This window comes from Xenopus tropicalis, chromosome 7 (genome assembly GCF_000004195.4).
Source record: "Xenopus tropicalis strain Nigerian chromosome 7, UCB_Xtro_10.0, whole genome shotgun sequence".
NCBI lineage: Eukaryota > Metazoa > Chordata > Amphibia > Anura > Pipidae > Xenopus > Xenopus tropicalis.
In genome coordinates, this window is record NC_030683.2 from 132,511,708 (window position 1) to 132,525,547 (window position 13,840).

Sequence of the window (13,840 nt, forward strand, 5' to 3'; positions counted from 1 at the left end):
AATATACATAGGGAGCAATATAAAAAGGGAGTAATATAAACGAATAATATAAGGGAGTAATATTAAACTGGCAGTAATATTAAAACGGGCAGAATATACACGGAGTATTTATACACCGGGGAGTAATATACAACGAGAGTTAATATACAACGGGAGTTAATCATACCACTGGAGTAAATAAAAGGGGAAGAATATTAACATGAGAGTAATATACACGGGAAGTAATATAAAAAGGGAGTAATATAAACGGCAGTAATATAAAAGGGGAGTAATATAAACTGGCAAGTTAATATAAACGGGAAGTAATATACACTGGAGTAATATACACGGGAGTATATACACGAGATTAAGTATACACGGAGTAATATAAACGGAGTAAATATAAACGGGACAGGGAAATATAAAAGGGAAGTAATATACATGAGCGAGTAATATACAACGGGATAATAGAAAAGGGCAGTAATATAACGGGTAATATAAAAGTAGTAATATTTACACGAGGTAATATACACGGGGGAGTAAATAAAAGGGATAATATACCACGGGTAGTAAATTACACGGGGAGTAAGTATACCACTGTAGTAATATACACGGAAGTAATATACACGAGGAGTAATATACACAAGAGTAATATACACGAGATAATATACACCGGAGTAATATACACGGAGAGTAAATTACACGGCGAGTAAATATAAACGGCAGTAATAGAAACAGGAGTAATATTAAACGGGCCAGTAAATATAAAAGGGAGTAATATAAAAAGGGAGTAATATAAAAGGGAGTAATATACACGGAGTAATATACATTGAGAGTAAATATAACGCTGGCGAAGAGTAATATACACGGGAGTAATATAAACGGGAGTAATATAAACGGGAAAGTATATAAAAATGAGTAATATAAACGGGAGTAATTATAAAAGGGAGTACTATACAACAAGATAATATACACGGGAGTAATATAAAAGAGTAATATACACGGGTAGTAATATAAACGGGAGTAATATAAACGGGAGTAATATACACGGGAGTAATATACCACGGAGTAATATAAAACGGTGAAGTAATATAAAGGAAGTAATATTCAAACGGGAGGTAATGTATAAAAGGAGTAATATACCACGAGAAGTAATATACACGGGAAGTTAATATAAAAGTCAGTAATATAAAAAGGAGTAATTATACATTTATTACCACGGGAGTAATATTAAAAGGGAGTAATATAAAGGAGTAATATACACGAGAGTAATATACACTGGAAGTTAATATACACGGGAGTAATATAAAAGCGGCAGTAATATACACGGGAGTTAATATAAACGGGAAGTAATCTAATATAAACGGGAGTAATTATACACGGGAGTAATATACACGGGGAGTAATATACACGGGAGTAATATAACACGAGAGTTAATATACGACGAGAGATAATATACACGAGCCAGTAATATACACGGGAGTAATATACACGAGAGTTAATCTACACGGAGTATATAAACGGGAGCAGTAATATAAACGGAAGTAATATAAACAGAATAATATAAACGGAGTAAATTAAAATGGGTAAGTAATATAAAAGGAAGTAATATAACATGAGAGAATATACAGTGAGTCAGTAATATACACGGGAGAAGTAATATAAACGGGAAATTTAATATACACGGGGCAAGTAATATAAAGGGAGTAATATACACGGGAGTTAAATAAACGGGAGTGAGTAATATAAAAGTGGAGGTAATATAAACTGGAAGTAATTATACACGGAGTAATATAAAACGGATTAATATACACGGGATAATATAAAAAGGGAAGTAATATAAAAAGGGTGCAAAATAAAACTGGAGTAATAATACAGGGAGTAATATAAAGGGAGTAATATAAAAGGGAGTAATATAAACTGGAGTAGTAATATACACGAGTAATATACACTGGAAGTAATATAAAAGGGTAGTAATATGCACGGGAGTAATATAAACTGGATAGTATATACACGGGAGTAATAAAACGGAGTAATATAAAAGGAGTAATATAAAAGGGAAGTAATATAAAGGAGTAATATAAACGGGATAATAAAAAGGGAGTAATATGCAGGAGTAATATAAAGGGAAGTAATATACACTGAAGAGTATATTAAAAGGTAGTAATATGCACGGGAGAGTAATATAAACGGGAGTTAATATTAAAAGGAAGTAATTATAAAAGGAGTAATATAAAAGGGGGCAGTAATATAAACCGGGAATGAATATAAAAGGAAGTAAATGCACGGGAGTAATATTAAACGGGAGTAATAATACACGAGAAGCTAATATACACGGGAAGTAATATAAAAGTGGAGTAATATAAAAAGGAGTAGAGTAATATACATGAGAGTAAGTATACACGGAGTAATATAAAAGGGAGTAATATACACGGGAGTTAATAAAACGCGGAAGTAATATAACGGGAGAAGTAATATACACGGGGAGTAATATACACGAAGTTTGAGAATGTAAAATATAAACGGGAGTAATATACACGAGAGTAATATAAAAGGGAGTAATATACACGAGAGTAATATACACGGGAGTAATATACACGGAAGTAATATAAAAGGGAGTAATAAAATGTAAGTAATATAAACGGAAGAGTAATATACACGGAGTAATATACACGGGAGTAATATACCACGAGAGTAATTATACACGAAGATGTAATATAAAAGGAGTAATATACACGGGGAGTAATATAAACGGGAGTAATATAAACGGAGTAATATAACGGGAGTAATATTACACGAGAGTAATATACACAGAGAGTAATATTAACACGGGCAGTAATATAAAAGGAAGTAATATAAACGCGGATAAAAAACGGGAAGTAATATAAACGGAGTAATATACACGGAAGTAATATACACGGGAGTAACTATACACGAGTAACGTAATATAAACGGAGTAAATATACATTGAGAGTAATAAAACCAGGAGTAATATTAAAAGGGAGTAATATACATGAGAGTAATATAAAAGTAAGTAATATAAACTGAAGTAATATACACGGCGCAGTTATAATACACGGTAGTAATAATAAAGGATAATATAAACTGGATAAATATTACACGCGGAGTTATATAAAAGGGAGTTAATATAAAAGGGATAATATAAAAGGGAGTAACTATACACGGGAGTAATATAAAAGGGAGTAATCTAAAAGGAAGTAATATTAAAAGGGAGCGTTAATATTTTTAAAAACCCACGGGAGTAATATAAAAGGGAAGTAATATAACTGGAGTAATTTACACGGGAGTTATATAAAAGGGAGTAATATAAAAGGAGTAATTATAAAAGGAGTAATATACACGGAGTAATATAAAAGGGAGTAATCTAAAAGGCAGTAATTTATATAAAGGGAGTAGTAATATACACGGAGTAATATAAAAGGGGGTAATAAAAGGATTAATTAAAAGGGAGTAATATACAACGGGACGTAATATACCATGAGAGTAATATACGCGAGAGTAATATACACGGGAGTAATATAAACGGGCTAGTATATAACGGGGAGTAATATAAAATGTAATAATATAAACGGGGAGTATATAAAAGGAGTAATATACAACAAAGTGTAGTAATATATACGGGGAGTAATATAAAAGGGTAGTAATATACACGATAATATTAAACGGAGTAATATTAAACGGAGTAATATACACGCGAGTATATACACGGAGTAATATAAACGGAAGTAATATAAAAGGGAGTAAATATAAACGGGAGTAATATAAAAGGCAGTAATTATACACGCAGATAATATACACGGAGAATATAAAGGAAGTAAAGTAAATATAAAAGGAGTTAATATACACGGGAGTAACTATAAAAGGGGTAATATAAAAGGGAGTAATATACACGAGAGTAATATACACGGGAAGTATATAAAAGGGCAGTAATATACACGGGAGTAATATAAACGGGCAGTTATATAAACGGAGTAATACTAAACGGGCAAGTAATATTACACGGGAGTAATATACACGGGATAAGTAATATACACGAGCAGTAATATACACGAGATAATATACACGAGAGTTAATAACACGGGAGTAATATAACGCAGAGTAAATATACACGGAGTAATATAAACGGAGTAATATAAACGGGCAGTAATATTAAAACAGAAGTAATATAAACGGGAGTAATATAAACTGGGAGTAATATAAAAGGGAGTGTAGTAAATATACAGAGAGTATATACACGGGAGTAATATACACGGGAGTAATATAAACGGGAATAATATACACACGGGGTAAAGTAATATAAAAGGGAGAATATACACGGGGTAGTATATAAACGGGAGTAAATATAAAGGGAGTAATATAAACTGAAGTAAATACACGGGAAGAATATAAACGGTGTAATATACACGGGAAAGTAATATAAAAGGATAGTAATAATAAAAGTGAGAAGTAAATATAAACTGGAGAGTAATATACACGGGGAGAAATATAAAAGGGAGCTAATATAAAAAGGAGTAACTATAAATGGAAGTAATATACACGGGATAATAACACGGGCAGTAATAAAAAGGGTATAATATGCACGGAGAGTTAATATTAAACTGGAGTTAATATACCACGGGAGTAATAATAAACGGAGAGAGTAATATAAAAGGGAGTAATATTAAAATGGTGTATATAAAAGGGTAGTTAATAATAAAAGGCAGTCAATATAAAACGGGAGTAATATAAAGTGAGTAATATGCACCGGGAGTAATATAAACGGGAAGTAATATAAAGGGAGTAATATAAAAGGGAGTAATATAAACGGGAGTAATAAATAAAAGGGAAGTAAAATAATAATGCACGGGAGTAAATATAAACCGGGAGTAATATACACGAGAGTAATATACACGGGAGTAAAATAAAAGGGAGTAATATAAAAGGCGAGTATATACATGAGAGTAATATACACGGTAGTAATATAAAAGGGAGTAATATACCACGGAGTATATAAACGGGAGAGTAATATAAAACGGGAGTATATACACGGGAGTAATATACACGGGAAGTAATATAAACGGAGTAATATACACGGGAGTAATATACACGGGAGTAATATACACGAAATGTTATATACGGAGAGTAATATAAAAGGGAGTGAATATTTACACGGGAAGTAATATAAACGGGATAATATTAAACTCGGGAGTAATATAAACGGAAGCAGTTAATATACACGAGAGTAAATATTACACGAGAGTAATATACACGGAAGTAATATTAATAAGGAGGTAATATAAACGCGGAGTAATATAAACGGGGAGTAATATAAACGGGAAGTAATTATCACACGGGATAATAAACAACCTCGGGGTAATATACACGAGAGTAATATAAACAGGAGTAATATAAAAAGGGCCAGTAAATAAAACTTGGAGTAATATACACGGCGGTATATACACGGGAGTAATACTAAAAGGGAGTAATATAAACGGGAGTAATATACACGGGATATATATACACGGGTAGTAAATAACGGGGAGTAATATAAACTGGGAGTAATATACACGGGAGTTATATTAAAAAGGGATTAAGATAAAAGGGAGTAATATAAAAGCGGAGTAATATACACGGAGTAATATAAAAGGAAGTAATATACATGAGGAAGTAATATAAACAGGAGTCAATATAAAACGCGGGTAGTAATTATAAAACTGGATAAATATACAGCGGAGTTATATACACGGGAGTAATATAAAAGGGAAGTAATATTAAACTGGAGTAATATAAAACCAACGGGGGAGTTATATACCACGGGAGTAATATAAAGGGAGTAATATAAACTGAGTAATTACCGACGGGAGTTATGATACACGGAGTAATATAAAAGGATAATATAAAACTGGAGTTAATATAACACGGGAGTTATATACACGGGAGTAATATAAAAGGGAGTAATATAAAAAGGGAGTAATATACACGGGAGTAATATAAAAGGGAGTAATCCTAAAAAGGAGTAATAATAAAAGGGCAGTTAATATACACGGAAGTAATAAAAAAGAGTAATATAAAAGGGAGTAATCAAAAGGGCAGCATTAATATAAAAGGAGCTTAATCTAAAAGGGTAGTAATATAAAAAGGGAGTAATATACACCGCGCAGTAATATAAAAGGGGAGTATAATAACTGGAGTTAAATATACATGGACAGTAATATACACAAGAGTAAAATACACGGTAGTAATATAAAAGGAGTAAATATAAAAGGAGTAATATTACACGGGAGTAATATTCACGGGAAGCAATATACACGGTAGTAATTATAAACGGAAGAATATATCACTGGAGTAAGTAATATAAAGGAAGTAATATACACGGAAGTAATATAAAAGGGAGAATATAACACGGGAGTAATATAAAAGGGACAGGAATATAAACAGGAGTAAATATCAACAGCCTGGATGCGGCCAGAAAACAAAACAGAGCCAGTAACAGGCAGGGCACACAGGAATCATTGGAAGTCAGGATGAGCGGCGTGGCCAGATCAGGCTCCAGACGATGACTGGAGCGGAGGGAGGTGCCGGAATATAAAGGCCGCTAATTGCCAGGACAAGCAACACATGTGATTAAAGCAAGCTAGGGTGGAGGCCAAGCAGGGAGCAGGTAAGCCGTTGGCTGGATACACATCAGGGCCACTGACCCCCCCCCTATAAACTCAAAGCGCCCCCTGTGGCTCGAGTAATGTAAGTGCAATTGTAGTTATAACACAAATTTCCAGGGGTTCGATTTCCCCCACAGTCCCTGGACACAGGGAAGGGCAGTATTATATATATATATATAGGGGCAGGGAATTGCTACATACGGAGTTACATTCTCATTCATTCCCCCTGTTCCCCTTTACTCCTATTGGGCGTCCTGCCTGCCCCCCACTAGGAAGTGATCCAAGACTTTCAGGCCTCCGTCCTGCAGGTGTCAGACTCTTCCGTATGTGAACAGTGAGTTTCCCGCACTTATCCAGGTGGTTCCCTTGTATTCTTATTCCCCCACCCATTATATTATATGACAGCCCCACCCATGCTCATTCCCCACCATATACATTATATACAGCCCCACCCATCTCATTCCCCCAACCATATATATTATATACCAGCCCCACCCATGCTCATTCCCCCACCAAATATATTATTATATACAGCCCCACCCATGCTCATTCCCCACCATATATATTATATACAGCCCCACCATGCTCATACCCCCCACCATATATATTTATATACAAGCCCCACCATGCTCATTCCCCCCACCATATATATTATATACAGCCCCACCCATGCTCATCCCCCCACCATATGATATTACTATACAGCCCCCACCCATGCTCATCCCCCACCATATATATTATATACAAGCCCCACCCATGCTCATCCCCCCAAACCATACAGTATAATTATATTCAGCCCTCACCCATTGCCTCATTCCCCCACCATATATATTATAACAGCCCCACCATGCTCATCCCCCCACCATATATATTATATACAGCCCCAACCATGCTCATTCCCCCACCATATATATTTATATAGCCCCACCCATGCTCCAATTCCCCAACCATATAACATTATATACACCCACCCATGCTTCATTCCCCCACCCATATATATTATATACAGCCCCACCCATGCTCATTCCCCACCATATATATTATATACAGCCCCACCCATGCTCATTTCCACCCACCATTATATATTTATATACAAGCCCCACCCATGCTCATTCCCCCCCACCAGTTATATATTATTATGTACAGCCCCACCCATGCTCATCCCCACCATATATATTATATACAAGCCCCACCCATGCTCATTCCCCACATATTTACATTATATACAGCCCCACCCATGCCTCATTCCCCACCATATATATTACTATACAGCCCCACCCATGCTCATTCCCCCACCATTAATATTATATACAGCCCCACCCAGCTCATTCCCCCACCCTACAGAATATATTACAGCTCCCACCATGCTCATTCCCCCACCATATATATTATATACAGGCCCCACCCATGCTTCATTTCCCCCAACCACATACAGAATATATTACAGCCCCACCCATGCTTTCATTCCCCCACCATATATATTATATACAGCCCCACCCATGCCTCATTCCCCCACCATTACAGAATATATACAAGCCCCACCCAATGCTTCATTCCCCCACCACTATATATTAAATTTTACAGCCCCACCCAATGCTCATTCCCCCACCATACAGTATATATTATATTCAGTGTAAATATGAATTATTATAAAAAATAATAATCCAATAATGATAGATGATGAAGGGAGGGTACTCTCCTGGCGGAACAAACTCAAAATACCACAAATAAAATGAGTATTAATGACAGGGAAGAGTCTTTAATCCTTTAGGTATTAAAGGAATATTAAGAAACAAAGTACAATTCTTAATTGGCCCATAAATTGAGTTACTTTTCTAAGGTGCCGGCTATTATCTTACATGACCCCGATTGTTGGGGTTTACTGAGGTCTTGATGTTCCTTCTGGAGTCTCTTCTCTCCCACCCTCTCCTCTCTATACAAGTAGAGGCTTGCTTTATTACAGGTTGTAACATAGCTCATATCCCTTAAACCCACCCATTTGGCCAGTAATAGATATTATATTGTCAGGGATTGCCTACTATGGACATGGCTATGTATCAGCACAACCTTGTATGTAAGAGGTGTTACTAGCACCATAGGACTCACTATCTCCATGTAGTAAAGTTAACAATTAGCCTATAAGGCATGCTGAGTCCCTGCGTCTATTCCTGTTACAGAAGGCCAAAATTCCTAAGACAAGGCAATGTACTGAGCTTCGGAAAGAACCCAATCCTTGTGATTTATATAAAAAAAACATAAACCAATATCTCTAACACAGAAGTTTACATTAAAACCTAATACTAACTGGAGTATACATATAATATTCATAATATAAATGTATCGAAAGGATTGCATTATCAACCTCTACCTTGCAAGGATACCAAAATCATCATTTCCTTCCCCAAATTGCCACCTGTCACTCCTCATTCATTCAGGGTTATATTTAACTTTTCCTTAGCTGTTATAGCTAGGGGTTATATGCGGTTAAGCATGTTAATGGTTATAAAAAGTTAATTAGCAAACTTTATAAATTCTAACATTCAGCCCCGCCTATGCTCATTCCGCCACCATACAGTATATATCTATATTCAAAGCCCCGCCCATGCTCATTCCCCCACCATACAGTATATATTTATGATTCAGCCCCGCCATGCTCATTCCCCCACCATTACAGTATTATTTATTATATTCAGCCCCACCCCATTTCTCATATCCCCACCATACAGTATATATTCATATTCAGCCCCGCCCATGCTCATCCCCCACCATACAGTATATATTATATCAGCCCCACCCATTCATTTCCCCACCATACAGTATAATTAATTTCAGCCCCGCCCTGCTCATTCCCCCACCATACAGGTATATATTATATTCAGGCCCCACCCATTCTCATTTCCCCACCATTACAGATATATATTATTTATTCAGCCCCGCCCTATGCTCATTTCCCCCACCATACAGTATATATTATATTCAAGCCCCGCCCTAATGCTCATTCCCCACCATACAGTATATATTATATTCAAGCCTCTCCCATGCTCATTCCCCCCACCATACAGTATATGATTATTATCAGCCCCGCCCGTATGCTCATTCCCCCACCATACCAGTTATATATTATATTCAGCCCCGCCCATGCTCATTCCCCCACCATACAGTATATATTATAATTCAGCCCCGTCCCATGCTCATTCCCCCACCATACAGTAATATATTTATATTCAGCCTCTTTCCCATGCTCATTCCCCCACCATTACAGTAATAGTATTATATTCAGCCCCGCCCATTGCTCATTCCCCACCATACAGTATATTATTATATTCAGCAAACCCACCCTTCCATTCCCCCACCTAACAGTATATATTATATTCAGCCCCACCCATGCTCATTCCCCCAACCATACAGTATATATTATATTCAGCCCCGCCCATGCTCATTTCCCCCACCATACTAGTATATATTATATCAGCCCCAACCCATTCTCATTCCCCCACCATACAGTATATATTATATATCAGCCCCACCTGCCATTCCCCCACCATACAGTATATATTTATATTCAGCTCTCCCATGCTCATTCCCCCACCATACAGTATATATTATATCAGCCACCGCCCATGCTCATTCCTCCCGACCATACAGTATATATTATATTCAGCCCCACCATGCTCATTCCCCACCATACAGCTTTATATAACAGCCCCTTCCATGCTTATTTCTGCTTTAGGGTGGCTGCACAGATGCGACGTTCACTATGAGATGCCCAATGGGTACAATACAGATTATGGAGCTGAAAGGACTAAGGATCCCGGAGGGGACTTTTTACCCATCCAATGTAAAGGTACTTGGCATACTGGGTACTGCTGGTTCCCATACAGTGTGGGCACCCTGATACCTGGGTATTCCTTTCCCTATAGTCTGGCGCACCCTGATACCCTTGGGTATTCCTGTCCCTAACAGTCTGGCACCCTGATACCCTGGGATATTCCTGTCCCTATAGTCTGGGCACTCACCCTGATACCCTGGGTATTCCGGTCCCTACAAGTCTGGCACCCTGAATTACCCTGGGTATTCCTGTCCCTACATGTGCTGGGCACCCTGATACCCTGGGTATTCCTGTCCCTACCAGTCTGGCACCCTGATACCCTGGGTATTCCTGTCCTACAGTCTGGGCACCCTGATACCCTGGTATTCCTTGTCCCTTACAGTCTGGGCACCCTGATACCCTGGGTTATTCCTGTCTCTATAGTCTGGGCACCCTGATACCCTGGGTATTCCTGTCTCTATTAGTCTGGGCCACCCTGATACCCTGGGATATTCCTGTCTCTAATAGTTCTGGGCACCCTGATACCCACTGCGGTATCCTGTCCCTATAGTCTGGGCACCCTGATTACCTGGGTATTCCAGTCCCTAAGTCTGGGCACCTGATACCCTGGGTATCCCTGTCCCTATAGTCTTGGCGCACCCTATACCCTGGGTATTCCTGTCCCTATTAGTCTGGGCACCCTGATACCCCTGGGTATTCCAGTCACCTCATAGATCTGGGCACCCGATTACCCTGGGTATTCCTGTCCCTATAGTCTGGGCACCCTGATGACCCTGGGTATTCCCTGTCCCTATAGTCTGGGCACTCCTGATACCTGACGGTATTCCTGTCCCTACAGTCTGGGCACCCTGATCCCTGCGTATTCCTGCTCCCTATAGTCAGGCACCCTGATACCTGGGTATTCCTGTCCCTATAGTCAGGGCACACAAAATACTCCGTGCAGGCCCTGCACTCTGGACCTCATTAATACCCTGAGTAAGTGCGGTTCCTACAGACAGAATACATTTATTAACCCCGGTATACTACAGCGCTACAACTGCGCACACTATGTTCTTTCTACACAGAGGGGCCTCTTCTGGTACACAATCTGGGGGGGGGACCACCCACGGTAGTTACTTAAGCAGCATCGGGAATTGCGAACATAGATATACGTCCCGGTGAGTACAATAGCAGTACAGTCTAACCCCTCCCCTGCCAGTACAATCTAAAGCTCCTCCCTGCTAGCACAAGCTAACCCCTCCCCTGCCAGTACAGTCTAACCCCTCCCCTGCAGTACAGTGCTAACCCCTCCCCTGCCCGCACAATCTAAAAACCCCCCCTGCAGTTACAGTCTAACCCCTCCCCGCAGTACAGTCTAACCCCTCCACCTGCCAGCTACAATCTAAACCCCTCCCTGCAGTACAATCTAACCCCTCCCTGCATTTACAGTCATTAAACCCCTCCCCTGCAGTACAGTCTAACCCCTCCCCTGCAGTACAATTCTAACCCCTCCCCTAGCCAGTTACAGTCTAACCCCCCCTGGCAGTTACAATCTAACCCCTCCCCTGCAGCTACTATCTAACCCTCCCCTGCAGTACAGTCTAACCCCTCCCCTTGCAACAGTTACAGTTCTAACCCCTCCCTGCAGTACCAATCTAACCCCTCCCCTGCATAGCTACAATCTAACCCCTCCCCTGCCATACAGTCTAAACCCCTCCCCTGCAGTACAGTCTAACCCCCTCCCCTGCAGTACAATCTAACCCACTCCCCTGCAGTACAGTCTAACCCCTCCTGCAGTACAGTCCTAACCCCTCCCTGCAGTACAGTCTAACCCCTCCCCTGCAGTACAGTCTAACCCCTCCCCTGCAGTACTAGTCTAACCCCTCCCCTGCCAGTACAGTTCTAACCCCTCCCCTTGCAGTTACAGTCTAACCCCTCCCCTGCAGTACAGTCTAACCCCTTTCCCCTGCTAGTACCAATCTAACCACCTCCGCTGCCAGTACAGGTCTAACCCCTCCCTGCCAGTACAGTTCTAACCCCTCCCCTGCAGTTACAGTCTAACCCCTCCCCTTGCACTACAGTCTAACCCCTCCCCTTGCAGTACAGTCTAACCCTCCCCTGCCAGTACAGTCTAACCCCCTCCCCTGCAGTACAGTCTACCCCCCCCTGCAAAGTTACAGCTCTTAACCCCTCCCCTGCCAGTACAGTCTAACCCCTCCCCTGCAGTTACAGTCTAACCCCTCCCCTGCAGTACAAGCTAATCCCTTCCCCTGCAGCTTACAAGTCTAACCCCTCCCCTGCCAGTACAATCTAACCCCTCCCTGCCAGTACCAAGCTAATCCCTCCCCTGCAGACAGTTCTAACCCCTCCCCTGCAGTACAATCTAACCCCTCCCCTCTTGCAGTACAATCTAACCTCCCCTGCAGTACAAGCTTAATCCCTCCCCTGCAGTACAGTCTAACCCTCCCCTGCGAGCTACAATTTCTAACCCCTCCCCTTGCAGTACAAGCTAACCCCTCCCCTGCAGTTACAGTCTAACCCCTCCCCTGCGAGTTACAATCTAACCCCTCCCCCTTCCCCAGTACAGTCTAACCCCTCCCCTGCAGTACAGTCTAACCCCTTCCCTGCCAGTACAGTCTAACCCCTCCCCTGCAGTTACAGCAAGTTGCTTTATAACAGATTAACTACCTCTCCCGCAGGGGCTGTACGGCAGTGTGATTGTCACCGGGGGCAACACCTTGCTGCAGGGCTTTAACGACCAGACTAAATCGCGAGCTGTCCCAGAAGACACCGCCGGTGAGAGACAGAGTTTGGCCCAAGTTCTACCTGCTTGATAACTTATCTGTGGGGACCTCTAGAGCTCCACGGCAACAATTAGGCATTTCCTTTGTTAGCGCTGATGCTAGCTGATTGGTTGCTACTGACAGTGAAGCCCAATTGCAAAGAATAACTGTCTCTCACCCCCCTCCTCTCCCCCCAGAGTATGCCGCACCTCAAACTCATTGCCAGTAACAGCTCCATCGAGCGGCGCTTCAGCTCCTGGATTGGAGGCTCCATCCTGGCCTCTCTGGTAAGTACCAATCAGAGGGGCAGATTGCTGGGTGCTGGGGGTCCCATCCACTTGCACCCAATTCTGCTCTATCGGGGTAACCTGCCATAAGCCCAGTGATATTGGCCAATCTCTCTGCCCCAAGTCCCTCCCCTTCCTGTCCTCTTTATAGACTAGTATTCACAGAAGTGCCAGACAAACACCATAGGTGCCGCCTATTGGTCCAAGATTGCCAAGACATGACTCTATAACAATAGCAGTAGTCACGTATTAGGTCCCTGGGGGTCACATGCTTTGAGGCGTGGCCCTAAACTTGTTTCTTCTCTTTCCAGGGAACGTTCCAGC

The 13,840-nt window shown here is 40.6% G+C and overlaps 1 pseudogene; it reads left to right on the forward strand.

Moving 5' to 3' along the window:
- The window catches only part of LOC116412403, a 34,545-nt pseudogene extending 20,939 nt beyond the window's left edge, over positions 1-13,606 (forward strand).
- Positions 13,607-13,840: the final 234 nt, after the last annotated feature.